The sequence below is a fragment of the Sciurus carolinensis genome, chromosome 15, assembly GCF_902686445.1.
Source record: "Sciurus carolinensis chromosome 15, mSciCar1.2, whole genome shotgun sequence".
Lineage (NCBI taxonomy): Eukaryota > Metazoa > Chordata > Mammalia > Rodentia > Sciuridae > Sciurus > Sciurus carolinensis.
In genome coordinates, this window is record NC_062227.1 from 10,949,139 (window position 1) to 10,963,206 (window position 14,068).

A 14,068-nucleotide genomic window follows, 5' to 3' on the forward strand; every position below is an offset into this window, starting at 1 on the left:
TTAGAGAAATGCAAATCAAAACTAAGATTTCATCTCACTCAGAATGGCAATTATCAAGAATACAAGCAATAATAAGTGTTGGTAAGTGTGTGGGTAAAAAGGCACACTCATACATTGCTGCTGGGACTGCAGATTGGTGCAGCCACTCTGGAAAGCAGTGTGGAGATTCCTCAGAAAACTTGGAATGGAACCACCATTTGACCCAGCTATCTACTCTTCAACTTTTACTCAAAGGACTTAAAATCAGCATACTACAGTGATACGGCCACATAAATGTCATAGCTGCTCAATTCACAATAGCTAGACTATGGAACCAACCTAGATGCCCTTCAACAGATGAATGGATAAAGAAAATGTGGTACATATACACAATGGAATATTACTCAGTCTTAAAGAATGAAATTATGGCATTTGCAAGTTAATGGATGGAGCTGGAGAATATCATGCTAAGTGAAATAAGCCAATCCCAAAAATCCAAAGGCTGAATGTTCTTTCTGATAAACTGATGCTGATCCATTGGGGTGGGGGTAGGGAAGAATGAATGAACTTTGGATTGTGCAGAACGAAGTGAGTTAAAGGGAGGGGGTGTTGGGGTGGGAAAAATGGTGGAATGAGAGGGACATTATTACCCTATATACATGTATGATTACACTATTGGTGTGACTCAGCACAATGTACAGCCGGATGAATGAGTTGTGCTCCATTTGTGTACAATGTGTCGAAATGCAGTCTAATGTCATGTATAACTAATTAGAACAAATTAAAAAAAAAAAAAAAAGCAAACCTGAGGCTGCATATTTAAAAAAAAAAAAGCAGCAGCTTCTTTAGTTCAGTTTTAGAGGTTGAGAGCCCAAATAGGATGGTACAAATCCCTGGTGGAGTCACATCATGGAGGATTGCATCATGGTCTGTACACAGGAGAGAGGTCACACAGTGAGACAAAAGGGCCAGTCTGGCTTTTTTTTTTTTTTGGTACCAGGGATTGAACCCAGAGGCATTAACCACGGAGTCACATCCCCTTTTTAATATGTTGTTAAGAGACAGAGTTTCCCTGAGTTGCTTAGGGTCTTGCCAAGTTGCTCAGACTGGCTTTGAACTCACAATCATCCTGTGTCAGCCTCCAAAGGTGCTGGGATTACAGGCATGTGCCACTGTGCCCAGCAGTATGACCTTTTTTTTTTTTTTTTTAAATTTATAACCACCTCTGTTTTTTAAATAACCACATCTCTTGAGAACTATCCAGGGTCCTATGAGAACCCTTTCCCCTTAATCCCTTCCAGGTTAATGCTTCTAATGATCTAATGACTTCTGTGGAGGCCTTACCTCTTAAAGCTCCTCCTCCTGTCAGTTAACATTGCCACACTGAGGACCAAGCTTCGTACACATAAATCTTTATAGGACACAAACCATTGTATTTGCCCACAGGTTGAGCCAATGCAAAAAATGAGTCATGTGCTTTGGTATACACTGGAACCATACTGAATACTTTCTATTGTGCTGAAGAGTTCCATAATAAATGTAACTAATTGATAAGGACCTTGAATGTAGGTTTCCAGTTATGCCAAGGCCAGTTGGTGAAAATATTCCTTGGAAATACTTGGTTAATAATACACTACTGTCCTCTTTAGGTCTACCCCCTCCCCCTAGGCCTTTGATGACTTCCTCCTTCCCCTCCTACATTACAAGGGTGTTCTTGCAGGAAGGGGATCCTTCCCTTGTTAGTAGTGATGTAGAGCAGATGAGTTTGGACATCCCAGGAATTAGCAGGAAGCAGGTTTATTGGCTGCAGTGATCCAGGCTCAAGGCTTGTGCCTAAAATTTCTCTGGACCCGAAGTCTGGAAATTCTTGGAACTTATACCCAGTCATGGGGGTGGGTGGGGTGGGACTTGGAGGTTTACATTTTAGCAGGAGTCTACATAAAAGTATACATATATTTTTGAGTTCACAGAAAGGGCTTTTTGTCCCATTTTAAGACTAGTCAGAGGTTTTATATGTTTGACCACAAAAGCAGAAGCAACATCAAGTCTGTGGCCAAACGGCTTTTGCAAGACAGAGCAAATTAGTCCTCAGAAAAAATAGGAAGTCCTAAGGACATTGAGTTTTTTTTTTTGCAGAAATTTTTGCTAATATTCTGAATAATTACAGTAGCGTCTCTGGAGAAGTTTAATTAAGATTCTTTGGTGGAGGAGGAGGTGCCAGTACCGTAGGACTCCAGCAACCCAAGTTAAAAGAGATAAAGGTCAAGACTGTTAGTCAGTTTGATTTATCAGTTTACCATGGGAAGAAAATATATGTAGGCCCTATGGTTCAATCTCCAAAGTGGAGTGTGGTTGAAATCTGTTAAAAAAAATCAACTATATATTTGAGTTTCTGGAGACACTTGTTTAGCAAGTTGGAGGGGAGCAGAATCAATGTGGATCAGTACTCATAAAATATCTTGGATTCCATTTTTCCAATTTTTATTTTGAAGTTTCAGGTCTCCAGAAAACTGGAAAAGATTATACAATGAACAATCATATATCCACACCTAGCTTCATCAATTGTTAATATTTTTGCTAATTTGCTTTCTTTCATATGAAATATGTTTCTGAGACATCTGAAAGCAAATTGTAGCCATCAGGATTCTTTAAATGAATCAGAAGCATTCTCTTAAAGACATTTTTATAAGTCGTAGCAAAAACCTGAAAATTTAAATGATTTGATAATATTCCTCAATATATACAAAGTCCCCCAATTATCCCTCAAACCTCATAGATTTTTTTTTTTCCTCAACCCAGAGCTAGCTCAAAGGTCAGTTGATGGATTACTTTTGGTCTCCTTTTCCTGGACCAATTCCCTAGCTTTTTTGTATATATAATTTTTCTTTCTGATAATGAAACCAGAGTTTTGAGATGAAACTGGATTCCACTGCCCACTTCACCAATTTCCTCTGGGTTCTTTTTTTTTTTTTTTAATTTTTATTTTTAATTTTTATTTTTTTATTGTAAACAAATGGGATACATGCTGTTTCCTCTGGGTTCTTGTCTTGCAAATTTTGAAGAGTAAAATCCATGAAAGTCATAGAAGAATAAATAGAACAAGATTTATTTAAGCAAGAGGATACAGAATTCCTGCCATGGCGGGAGGGGGCCTGATATCAGAAAAACCCTTTTGGTGTATATACTAGTTTGTTTATGGTTCTGGGCAGAGCATGGAGCAAAGCTATATGATAGGTATTGTAAAAGGCATCCTGGCTACCATCTTGGTTCACTTCCATCCTTTCTGGGACCCATTCTCCTTCCATCTGGGCTCACCACCTTTGTTTTTCACCTCTGGGACAAAGGAGTTGGCTGGTGTTCCCACAGGTGAGCCCCAAGGTCTTTTATAGTTGAAATAGGCCTTGATGGTGCTCATGAATATGTGTAGCCTCCAGGTGTGGTTGAATGGGGCCTATTATCTTAACTGCCTGGTCATTTTACTATCTATTATTTTCATTCAGTAACTTTTTGAAGAGCTCACTCTAATTGTTTTACAGTGTTCCTCGGTCTGGGTTTGTCTGATATTTATCACCCACTTTATCAGATTCATTTAAAACACCTTTTGGCAGGTATATATGTGATATTGATACCGCCATTTAATGGTGAGGAGTCCTGCTTCCTCAGGTGTTGAAGTATAACGCCAGAGAAGCACGCGGAGGCAAGTGTAGAGTAGAAAGTAAGAAGCTTTATTAAAGAAAAGTAAAAGCAGACTTCTCCCGGGTGGAAGAAGGGGACCCAAAGGCGGAATCCATTGGATTGAGCAAATCTTGTCCTTTTTATAGGTTTTATTCTCCCGTTCTTTCCCCCTTATCTCTTTCCTTCCTGCCTAAGTGAATAGGCCCGGTTTTATATAAAGTGAGAAGGGATGGGGGGGGCAAGGTGATTCAGGCCGGTAAGGACTCAGGGGGCATTAATTAGCATCTCCTTGCTTGTAGTCCCCGACAAGGGCAGGTAAATTTGGTTATCAATGGGCTCTGCAGGTCCTTGACATTCCATTCTCCCATGGCAGTCTCCAACTTCCAGAGGCAGATGGCTTTCATGGCCCCCATTTGCTCCACCTGACCTGATCCCCTATTTCTACACTAACTGCCTGTCCCCAGTTCTGGCTTCAATATCAAAACCCAATTTAAAGCTGGTGGCCGTGGTACGTGGCTGTAATTCCAGTTATTCAGGAGGCTGAAGCAGGAGGATAGGAAGGTGGAGGCCAGCCTCAGCAATTTAGTGAGACCCTGTGTGAAAGTAAGAAAATAAAAGGATTGGGAATTTAGCTCAGAGGTCAAGTGTTCCTCAGTTCAATTCCCAGTATTAAAAAAAAAGGGGGGGAGGTTGGATGGGGATGTAGCTCAGTGGTAAAGCACCCTTGAGTTCACTTGCCACTACCAGAAAAAACAAAACTATAAACAACCCCCCAAAACCAATTTGGACATTCAGAGCTCAAGAGTGTGGCCCTTTCTGATGCCAATCTATGTGATGTTTCTGGCCTGTAAAATCTCGAAGCCTCCCACTATTACCATAACTAGAGGTAAAATTTTAAACAGGATTTGGGAGTGTGGGAAGAAAATTGGGCAACCTATTTGACTCTAGAGATAGTTTTGTTAGTGGTGGGGGAGCATCTGCTACTGGCATCTAGTGAATAGAGGCCAAGAATTTTGCCAAATGTCCTACAATTTAGAGGACAATCATCCTCTAAAAGGAATTATCCAGCCCCAAATGTCGGTGTGTGGTGGTGGAAACCCAGGGGTTTTGCCAATGACAAGTAAGTATTCCAACCAGCAGACTCCGCAGGCTCAGCCTTCTTTCCATCCCTTTTTGTCACGCTCTGCTATGAAACATCAAATACACAAATGAAAGCTAATCATTTCTCAATACTCACCAACTGGTTATATCTCTGTATTGAAATTAGCCCTCTAGTTGGCCTGTGAACATCCTGTGCCTGCCAAGTATGTCATCTGAGACCCGCACTTTAATTTATTTGAGTAGGCACCTATCAATCTTTTTTGGGGAAAAAAAAGTGCCAGTAAAATCCCAAAGAGCACTGCTAACTTACAATTGTGCTGCAGTGTACAAAGTGCTTTCCAATAACGTGTCCTGTAATATGAGCTGACAACAATTTGGGAGGCGGTTTATTATGATGCGGCTGAGCTGTCGCACTCGAGGAACCAAGTCCGAACCAAGTCGGTCACTGGGCTCCAAGGCACCAGGCTGAGGGAAGAAGGGAGAGAAGAGCGCTAGACTGGATTCAGATCCGGATTCAGACTCTTAATTCCTGCGCTCCGCCTCGCCAGAATAAAAACCCTGTGACGCTTCCTCTCTCCTTCCTCCTGCACACAACCAAGAAATTGCTCGAAAGGCATCTTAATTGAAACTGCAGTCAAATGGGTTCACGTGCAATCGTGGGAATTTTCGGCTCCTATCCTCGTGAGGAGATTTGGGGTGAATTCTGCAACAGGGCTGGAAACAGCTTTCTGGCCTTGTAGAAGCCACATTCCGTCCCCACCCAACCTGATCCAAGCTTAGTAGATATAAGGCAGTGGGGTGAGTTGTAACGCCGCCGGCACGGCCTCTCCGCAGTGCGGTGGTGGAGAATGGTTGTCTTCAAGGGAGTCGCGGGAAGCAGATTCCCTTCTTTTAAAGGGTTCGCATTCTGCGGCCCTGAAGCGAGACGTCGGAGCTAAGCTGCGGTGTACAGCTTTGTTCAGGCTCACCTGAAGTGCGCGGCGGCGACACACGACCTTTCAAGCTGCATCCATCTTTCCGGAGTGCAAGCCTCAGAAGGACCGGCTGCTGACGTCCCAGGACAAAGCGGGCCGGTCATTTCTTTTCAAGCCCTCTACTTTTCAGCCTCCTACTGCGCGAAAACGAAAGGCTCCTCAGACTTCCTGCTTTCCGGAAGAAGCCGCGCCCACCGCGCGCTCCAAGGGTCTCTTTCCGACCGCCGCCTATTCCCGCGTGCACCTGGTCTGCCGGCCGGCGCCCCGCCTTCCAGGTGAGCTCCATCAGGCTCCGCCCCTCGCTCCGGCCCGGCCCCACCTCGCGCCTGCGTAGTGCGGCCGACGGCACGGGCGCCGGGGCGGCGCGGCCGTCGCAGTTCGGCGGCCGCAGTGCGCGTGCGCCGTGGCGGCCGGGGGGCGGGCGGCGGCCGCGGCGAGGAGCGGGGGCGGGGAGGCGCCGTCTGGCTCGGGCTGGGCCGGCGGGAGCGCGAGCAAGCCACGGCGGACCCGCGGGGCCCGCGGACGGCGGCCTCGGCGGCCGGCAGGTGAGGAGTGCGGGGCGGGCGTGGGCTGTGAGGGGAGCGGGCAGCCGACGCAGCAGTGGCCGGGACTCAGGTGAGCGCGGCCCGCGGGCCCGGGGCGCATTGTCCGCGGGCGGTGCCCCTCAGCGCCCCCTGCTGGCCGGGCGCGGCGGGCTGGGCCTGGGGCGGGCGCGCGCCTCCTTTGTTCGTTGCCCCCAACCCGTCCCTGTCGCCCCCGCCAACATGGCGGCTGCCCCCGGCCCGGCCCGGCCCGGTCCCCCGGCCCCTTCGCGCGCGCTTTGTTCGGAGCTGGGCGGGGGGCGGGGGCGGCCGCCTGCGGCAGCGCGGGCGGGGGAGCGTTGATAACCCCGGCCGGCTGGGGGAGGGGCGTGGCGCGACCCCCGCGGGCGGCTGGCTCTGGGGATGCGGGCTCGTCCCGGCCGCGCCTCGAGGCGGGGGTCGCGGCCGGCCGCTGCGGCGCCTTCCGGGGGCTGCCCGCTCCGGAGACACCCCCGCCCGGTGCGTGGTGGCGGGGGGCGCGGTACCCCATCCTGCGTGACCTTGGGTGTGCGCGCAGGAATGCGCCCGGATGGTTGTGCGGGGCCGGGACTGCGCAGCGCGCGGGGTCGCAGTCCGCCGCGGCTTCCTGCACCGCTGGTGCGTCCTCAGCATCGGGGGCTTCGTCGGAGCCATGGCTTCAGTCCGCGTCGTTTCATGCGCATCTCGAAGTTTGTTTACGCAATTGTTTTTCTATTGATTTGCTGCTTATAATTTGTGAATTGCAGTCCGGGTGTTGGGGAGGATTTTCCATCCATGTTGAGTGTTTCTACCCTGGTAAAACGGTTCGTTTGGTTATTTAGCCTGTGCATCGGAACGCAATACCAGGTACGTTTAAGTGTCTTGAAGGATTTCACTGTGTAACGTGACTTGTGCCAAAGACCGAGACCCATTCCGAAATGCGAATGCCTCAGTAACTTTCTTACGTTCGAATTTTCTGGAAGGAACTCTATGCAGTCTGAAAGGATTGATGGAGAGTACAGTAATTGCTTTCAGCATAGCTTTTGTGAGGCGTTAAATATGGAACTTAAACTTGGGGGTTATACCTGGACATCGTGAGCACTCGTGAACACTCTTAGTGGTTGTGAAATTTTGGAAAGATGTGAAATGAGGCGGCTTCTGTCAACCTCTCTCCCCCTCTTCAGCTTTAATGAGCAAACACCAAAAATTGTAACTAGTAATTTACAGAACGCTCATTATCAGATTTGATAATTACATATCAGGTTGCACAATATGTTTATGTCAAAATTGTGGGTAGTGGGTATTAGTTTCTTATGAGAAAGTGGAATTTATTTTTAATCTTTTAAATAGTAGTTAATGTTAAAATGATTTTGAAATGGATCATGCAAAAGGGTTAGTGTGTGCTTTCAATTTATCTCTTTATGCTTAATTAAAGAAAAACCTGTTTTCATCGATTTACAGAATTTCCCTAGTAAATCCACCTTCAATGTCCAAGGAAGATTGGTTCCAGGACTCCCTCAGATACCATAATCTGATGCTCAGTTTTCTTATATAAGTCTAGTGTTTACATACAGTTCATATTGCAATTCTCACATATATTTTAAATCACTTCTAGATTACTCGTAAAAACTAATACAGGGAAAATGCTATGTAAATAATTTTATTTAGGCAATAAGGACAAGAAGAAAAAGCATGTACAGGTTTAGTACACACTTTTTTCCCCCAGGTATTTTCTATTAGATTCCTTGAATCTCTGGATGTGCAGATAACCGGAAAACTGGACTGTTCTATTTTAGATGGTGCCTTTAATTGCCAATTCAGAACAAAATAACAGAATAGGATATCAATAACTTAATTTTGGAACCAGTGTTGCTTAAGGTGGCATTCTTTGTGAAGCTAGTTCTCCCAGATGCTATAGGAAAAAGAAGATTCCTTGATCAGTTGAATTTGGGAAACACTGGTATATTCTTTACTTCTTAGTGTCACAATTCATGTTACCATATTGGAGGCTCTGAGGAGCTCTGCCTTGTACTGTTTTCCTTAGTAGGCCCCAGAACCCTTTGTTACCAGTGGGACATCTGTGAATACCCATGAAATCCAGAAAACGAATATTCCCTGGAACAGCCTTTGTGAAATGGGGGTCATGGTTATTATCAAAGAACAAATTTACAATAGTTTAAAAATCTTAATTGACTTTGTGATTCTAGAATCTGGCAACACTTCATTCTGTGGAATAGAACGTGTTCCAATAAGATGAGTAGAAGGAGCTGGTTTTATTTTATGGTCTGTTTCTTACTTATGTTGCCCTGGCTGGTCATCAAATAATGATGAGGTTTGTGATTACCCTCTTCATTTTGTGGGTAGTATCTAAAATTTGGCTCTTACATTGATGGGAAAGTTACAGGGTTTTTCTTGTTCTAGGAATTGAACCTAGAGGTACTTTCCCACAGAGCTACATCCCCAGCCCTTTTTATTTATAAGGCAGAGTGTCACTAAGTTGCTTAGAACTTGCTAAATTGCTAAGACTGACTTTGAATTGGTTATCCTCCTGCCTCAGCCTCCTGAGCTTCTGGGATTGCAGAGGTGCGCCATGTACCTGCAGAGTTACTGGTTTTTAATTGGAGGAAGTTTAATTATAGTGTTTTTACTTTTCAATAGCTAATCGGATTGCACACACTGTTACAACTTCTTAATTTGTTAGAATCTTTTTTCTTTTTTGAAAAAAAGTGTCTTACTGGTCCATGGTAGTACTGAATAGTAGGTTTCATGGTGGCACATTTGTACATGCATGTAACATAGTGTATGAACAGTTTCACGCCTCACTACCTCTCTTTACCCTGGTGTCCTCCTTCCCGCTGATCCTCTTCCTCTACCTGAATCGTCTGCCTTCTGCTTTCATGATGATGTCTTTTTTCCCCTGTAACTTCCACATATCAGAGAAAATATTTGATACTTGTCTTTGAGTCTGGCTTATTTCACTTAACATGTTGTTCTTTAGGTTCATCCATGTTGTTGTAAATGACAGGATTTTTTCCCCCTTTTTTATGGTTGAATAAAATCCCATTGTGTATATATACCACATTTTCTTTGTCCAGTCATTTGGTGAAGGACACCTAGGCAATTCTGTATTGTGTTGTGATGAACATGGGTACACACTTATCACTAAAGTATGCTGATTAAATGGGTAAATACTGAGGAATGGTACAGTTGGGTCATAAGGAAGCTCCTTTTATTTTTTTGAGGAACTACCGTATTGATTTCCATTGGCTGTACTAATTTACATTAAGAAATCTTCCCCCACTCATTTATAGTTGTTGGTAGTCCTGATGATTGCCATTCTGGCTGGAGTTACGTGAAATCTCAGTGTAGGTCTGGTGTTACATATTCCCCGCCCTTCCCCCCACCCCCCTCCCACTTGAACCTGGGAGTACTCTGCCTCTGCTACATCCTCAGCCCTTTTTAAATTTTGAAACGGGGGCCTTCCTAAGTTGCTGAGACTGGCCTTGTGTTTGTGGTCCTCCTATATCATCCTTCCAGTCACTGGGATTACAGGCTTGCCCCACCTGCTGGCTCAGTGTAGCTTTGATTTGCATTTCCCTGATTTTCCTAAAGGTTTTGAACATTTTTTCAAGTAATTGTTGGGCTTTTGTATTATTGTTGAGAAGAGTGTGTTCAGTTCATTTGTCCATTTATTGAATAGATTGTTTTTTGGTGTTGAGTTTTTTGAGTTCTTTATGTATTCTGGATATTAACCCTCTGAAGCGTAGCTGGCAAAGACTTTCTCTTATTCTGTAGACTGTCTCTTTAGGCTGTTAATTGTTTAGTATCTTTTTAGACATACGTGAAAAGAATACTGTCTTTCTGGAGAAGTAGATGTGGATTATTTAAAAGTTGAAAATAATGCCTTCAGGCATTTTTGGTATACCTGTTAGCAATCTCAATTTGCTGAGGAGTATATAAATATAAATTTATTAGATATTTAATTAAATGTGTGTTCTCTTTTCCTAAATGAGAAATTGGAGGAAGAGAATTTTGCCCAGTTATTTGGTTGAGTTTGAAAGACATGGTATTATGAAAAGAATGTAGGCTCTGAGTTGGCTTGGATCCATCATTAAGTCAGGACCCTCTGGGTTGAAATCGAGGTTCACTCTTTTCTGGTCCAAAGCCACACAACTAATTATCACGTAACCTTTTTAAAATTCAATTTCTTAGCTGCAAACTGAGATGAAACCTGTCCTGTAAGATTATAATGAAAATTAAATGAAAGGTAGTCATAGAATTCTCAGTATAGTTTCTGAAATACAATAACTGGTTCTAGTAAATGTTGACTTCCTTCCCCTTTTCAACTTCGAGGGTGGTGTGCCTGGCCCAGTGGCAGAGTGCTTGCCTAATATGCACAAGGCCCTGAGTTCAATCCCAGGCCCCTCCAAAAAAAAAAAAAAAAAAAAAAAAAAGGAATAAATAAAGCAGACCCAATTTTGAGGTACTCATAAGTTTTTTTTTTTTTAAGTTTTAAAAAGTTTACTTTTGGGGCCTGGGTTTTGGCTCAGTGGTAGAACACTTGCCTAGCCTGTGTGAGGCACTGGGCTCAATTCTCAGCACCACATATAAATAAATAAAATAAAGGTCCATCAACAACTAGACTATGTATTTTAAAAAAAAATAAAAGTTTGCTTTTTAAATTATCTTGTTTTCTTTCTACATGTCCTATTTTGACTTAAGTACATAAGTGGACGTGCCTTTACATTTGGATAAGGAAGATATGCATGCGTGCAATGAGGAAAGTTTTTGCTCAAGTGGAGGAAAAGTGGGTGTTCTACTAGGTCAAGGATATTAGAGTAGAAGAGCAAAGACGGCTAGCAGGAAGGGGTGGTGGAGCAGAGGCATGAGAAGGGAATTGAAGAAACTGTCCAGGATTTGTGTCTCAACTAAAAGATAGTTGTCACCCGGTCCCTGTCAATTATTTTTTACTCCTTCTGTGTGTTTATCACTCTTGTGGAATGGACTTGTCTCATCAGGTGTAACCTTAAATGCTGTGATTTAGTAGGGCTCCTGACATGTAAATGTACAGTGGACCCTGATGATGGTGATGATGATGTTACAACTGTTAACACCACTAGGAGTTTCATATGGCTGGTTTGTTTAGGGATGAATTTGGGGCCACATTTTAAATTTCACATTTCACATGAATGCAGTGAGTGGGAGTTGATTTTTTTGGTCTGAAGGAGGCCATTGAAGGCTCCTTGGGCCAGGACTGGACCTCTGTTAGAGCACTGTGGAAGGGGGGTTGGATGAACTGCCAGTGAGGACCTTTAATCTGAAGAGAAGTCATTTGAGGCAAAGTGGGGAGTTGATTCAGTGTTAGGTTCAACATGTGATCCGGTAAAGCTGGATGTTATTTGAATGTTGAGAGAGTAAATGAAGAATCTAGTAAGGCATTTAAAAAATTGTGTTTTTAGATTGTAATAGTCTTATTACAAAGGCAGGAACTTTACAAAATCTAGATTATATTTGTTTGTGGTTAAATTGTTCAGGATGCTCGTAGTATACCCTTATAATTTAGGTTTAATACGTTTAATATTTGAACCTGTGTGCAAACTAATGTTACTAATCATTCATATCTGAATTACTATTAATAACTGCATTTGGGTCCTGATGCAGGTGATGAGAAGAAAGAATATTCGTTTTCCTGCTAACAAGATTATTTTTAGCCAAAGGGTTTGAATCGTTTTCCTTTTTTGAGATGCTGGGGTTTGAACCCAGGTGTGCTTTATTTGCCACTGAGCTACATCCCCAGCCCTTTTTATTTTTTGAGACAGCATCTTACTAAGTTGCTGAGACTGAATTCAAACTTGTGATCCTCCTGCCTCACCCTCTGATGGAACTGGAATTACAGGCGTGTGCCACCATGCCTGGCATTGAGTTGCTTTCTTTCTTTCGATGATCATTGTAGACACATGGGTTTATAGGTAACCAATATATTTTAATCAAATAGTCATTCTTTTTCCTCAGCTTGTAACAACTACAGTATATCTAGGTCCTTTCAAGCTACTTCCCTTTCCTCTGACGTGATACATGAATTTTTGAAGTTTTTCTTCAAAGTTTCTTTGATTTGAAATGTCCAAGGTAAACGTTGTGCTTTTCCTATCAGATATCTATGATCTGTTTCAAGCTCTTCTCATTGGGGAGTGTAATTTAGATACCAGAGTGTGGGCTTTCTGCATCCTCACTTCTGCTAGGATGTCCCTGCTTTTATTGGACAGACTTGGGAAATATTCATTTTGATTTTGTACTTTGAGTTTTTTTTCCTCCAACACTGAAAATTTGCATTCTTGTAATATTGATACAATTACTTTATCCTATGGTGTGGATCTTGTAGTTTGAAAATAACACTAATGACACTGAAGCAACTGTAGGTTTAATTTGGCTGCAGGTTTTTAAAATTTTTAATTTTTGCAGTGTTGGAGATTGAACCTAGGGCCTAGAGCATGCTAGGTAAGCACTCTACCACTGACCTGTACCCCAGCTCTTTCTAGTTTTGGAACACGGTGTCTCCCTGAGTTCTGTCTTCTGTCTCTAGAGATCCTCGGCCTCAGCCTCCTGAGTAGCTGGATTATAGGCGATGTATCTGACCGGTTATAATTTTTATTGTTCTAAAACATGCACCACATAAGGATGTATAATTGTATTCCAAATATAATGCTGTTTGAAAATATTTTTCTTTTAGGTCATTTTATCAGTTTGATAATCAGTTTAGTTTATTTGCATGAAATCCTTAACTTCCAAGGACTGCTTTGATTATTAACTGTATTTTTCCACTATGTAAAATGTTTACATGGACTTTTGTGTAATTTGAAAATCAGAACTGTTCTAAGTTCAGTCTCTTTCCCATTCTATCCCTTCATCAGACCCCTCCTGCTCCAGTTATATCATGATTTTGCTTTCCAAATAATAGCAATATATATTTTTATTTCCCTTTCTTATACCATAGGTAACACACGTGGTTATTCTTAATACCGTTGGCCCTGTATATCCTTGAGTTGTGCATCTAGTGATTCAGCCAACCACCATCTGAAAATACTCAAAAATATTGCATCTGTACTGTGCAAGTGTAGATTTTTTTCTTGACATTCCCTAAATAGTGCACTATAACAACCGTGTACATATCATTTACATTGTATTAGGTATTATAAGTAGAGGTGATTTAAATTGTACAGGAAATTTGCTTAGGTTATATGCAAGTACGACCCATTTTTATATGAGGGAACTGAACTTCTGAGGATTTTGGTATCTGAGGATGAGTGTTGGAACCGATTCCCTGCGTGTATGGAGGGATGAGTATTCTGGTGATCATTTTTCAGTTCAGTTGCCACCTTTTGTGCTTACAACTCATTTACTAATGATGAGCATTTGGGATGTTTATGTTCTGTTGCTGTTATAAATACTTGCTGAAATGAATTAACTTTGTGCATATATTGTTTATTTTTTGGTAGTGCTGGGGATTGAACCCAGGGTCTTTGTGCATGTGAGACAAGCGCCGTATGTCAGAACTATATTCCTAGCCTGCATATGTTGTTTTGCATTCATGCAGGTATAAATAGCTTTAAGATAGTAAGGTTGTTGAATAAAAGGTAAATGCATGTGTACTTTATTGCTGTCAGATTACATTTTAAGACAGTCAGTTAGATCATGTCAATAATCGCTTCCCATTGTTTTGAGAAGTTTATAATGTGGCCTTAGTGGTATAAGGGGTGGCCCCCATAATTCTGGAGGGTATGTTCCAAGACCCCCAGTGGATTC

At 42.7% G+C, this 14,068-nt stretch overlaps 1 protein-coding gene across 2 annotated transcripts in view; it reads left to right on the forward strand.

Moving 5' to 3' along the window:
- Positions 1–6,140: 6,140 nt before the first annotated feature.
- Positions 6,141–14,068, forward strand: part of Spin1 (spindlin 1) — a 65,086-nt gene continuing 57,158 nt past the window's right edge. The window contains exon 1 of one of the 2 annotated variants that reach the window (XM_047526456.1): positions 6,141–6,274. The gene's annotated coding sequence lies outside the window, so the exon portion shown is untranslated. Of the gene's footprint in view, positions 6,275–6,577; positions 7,136–14,068 lie in introns of those variants that run through there. The other variant, XM_047526457.1, reaches the window with a different exon arrangement.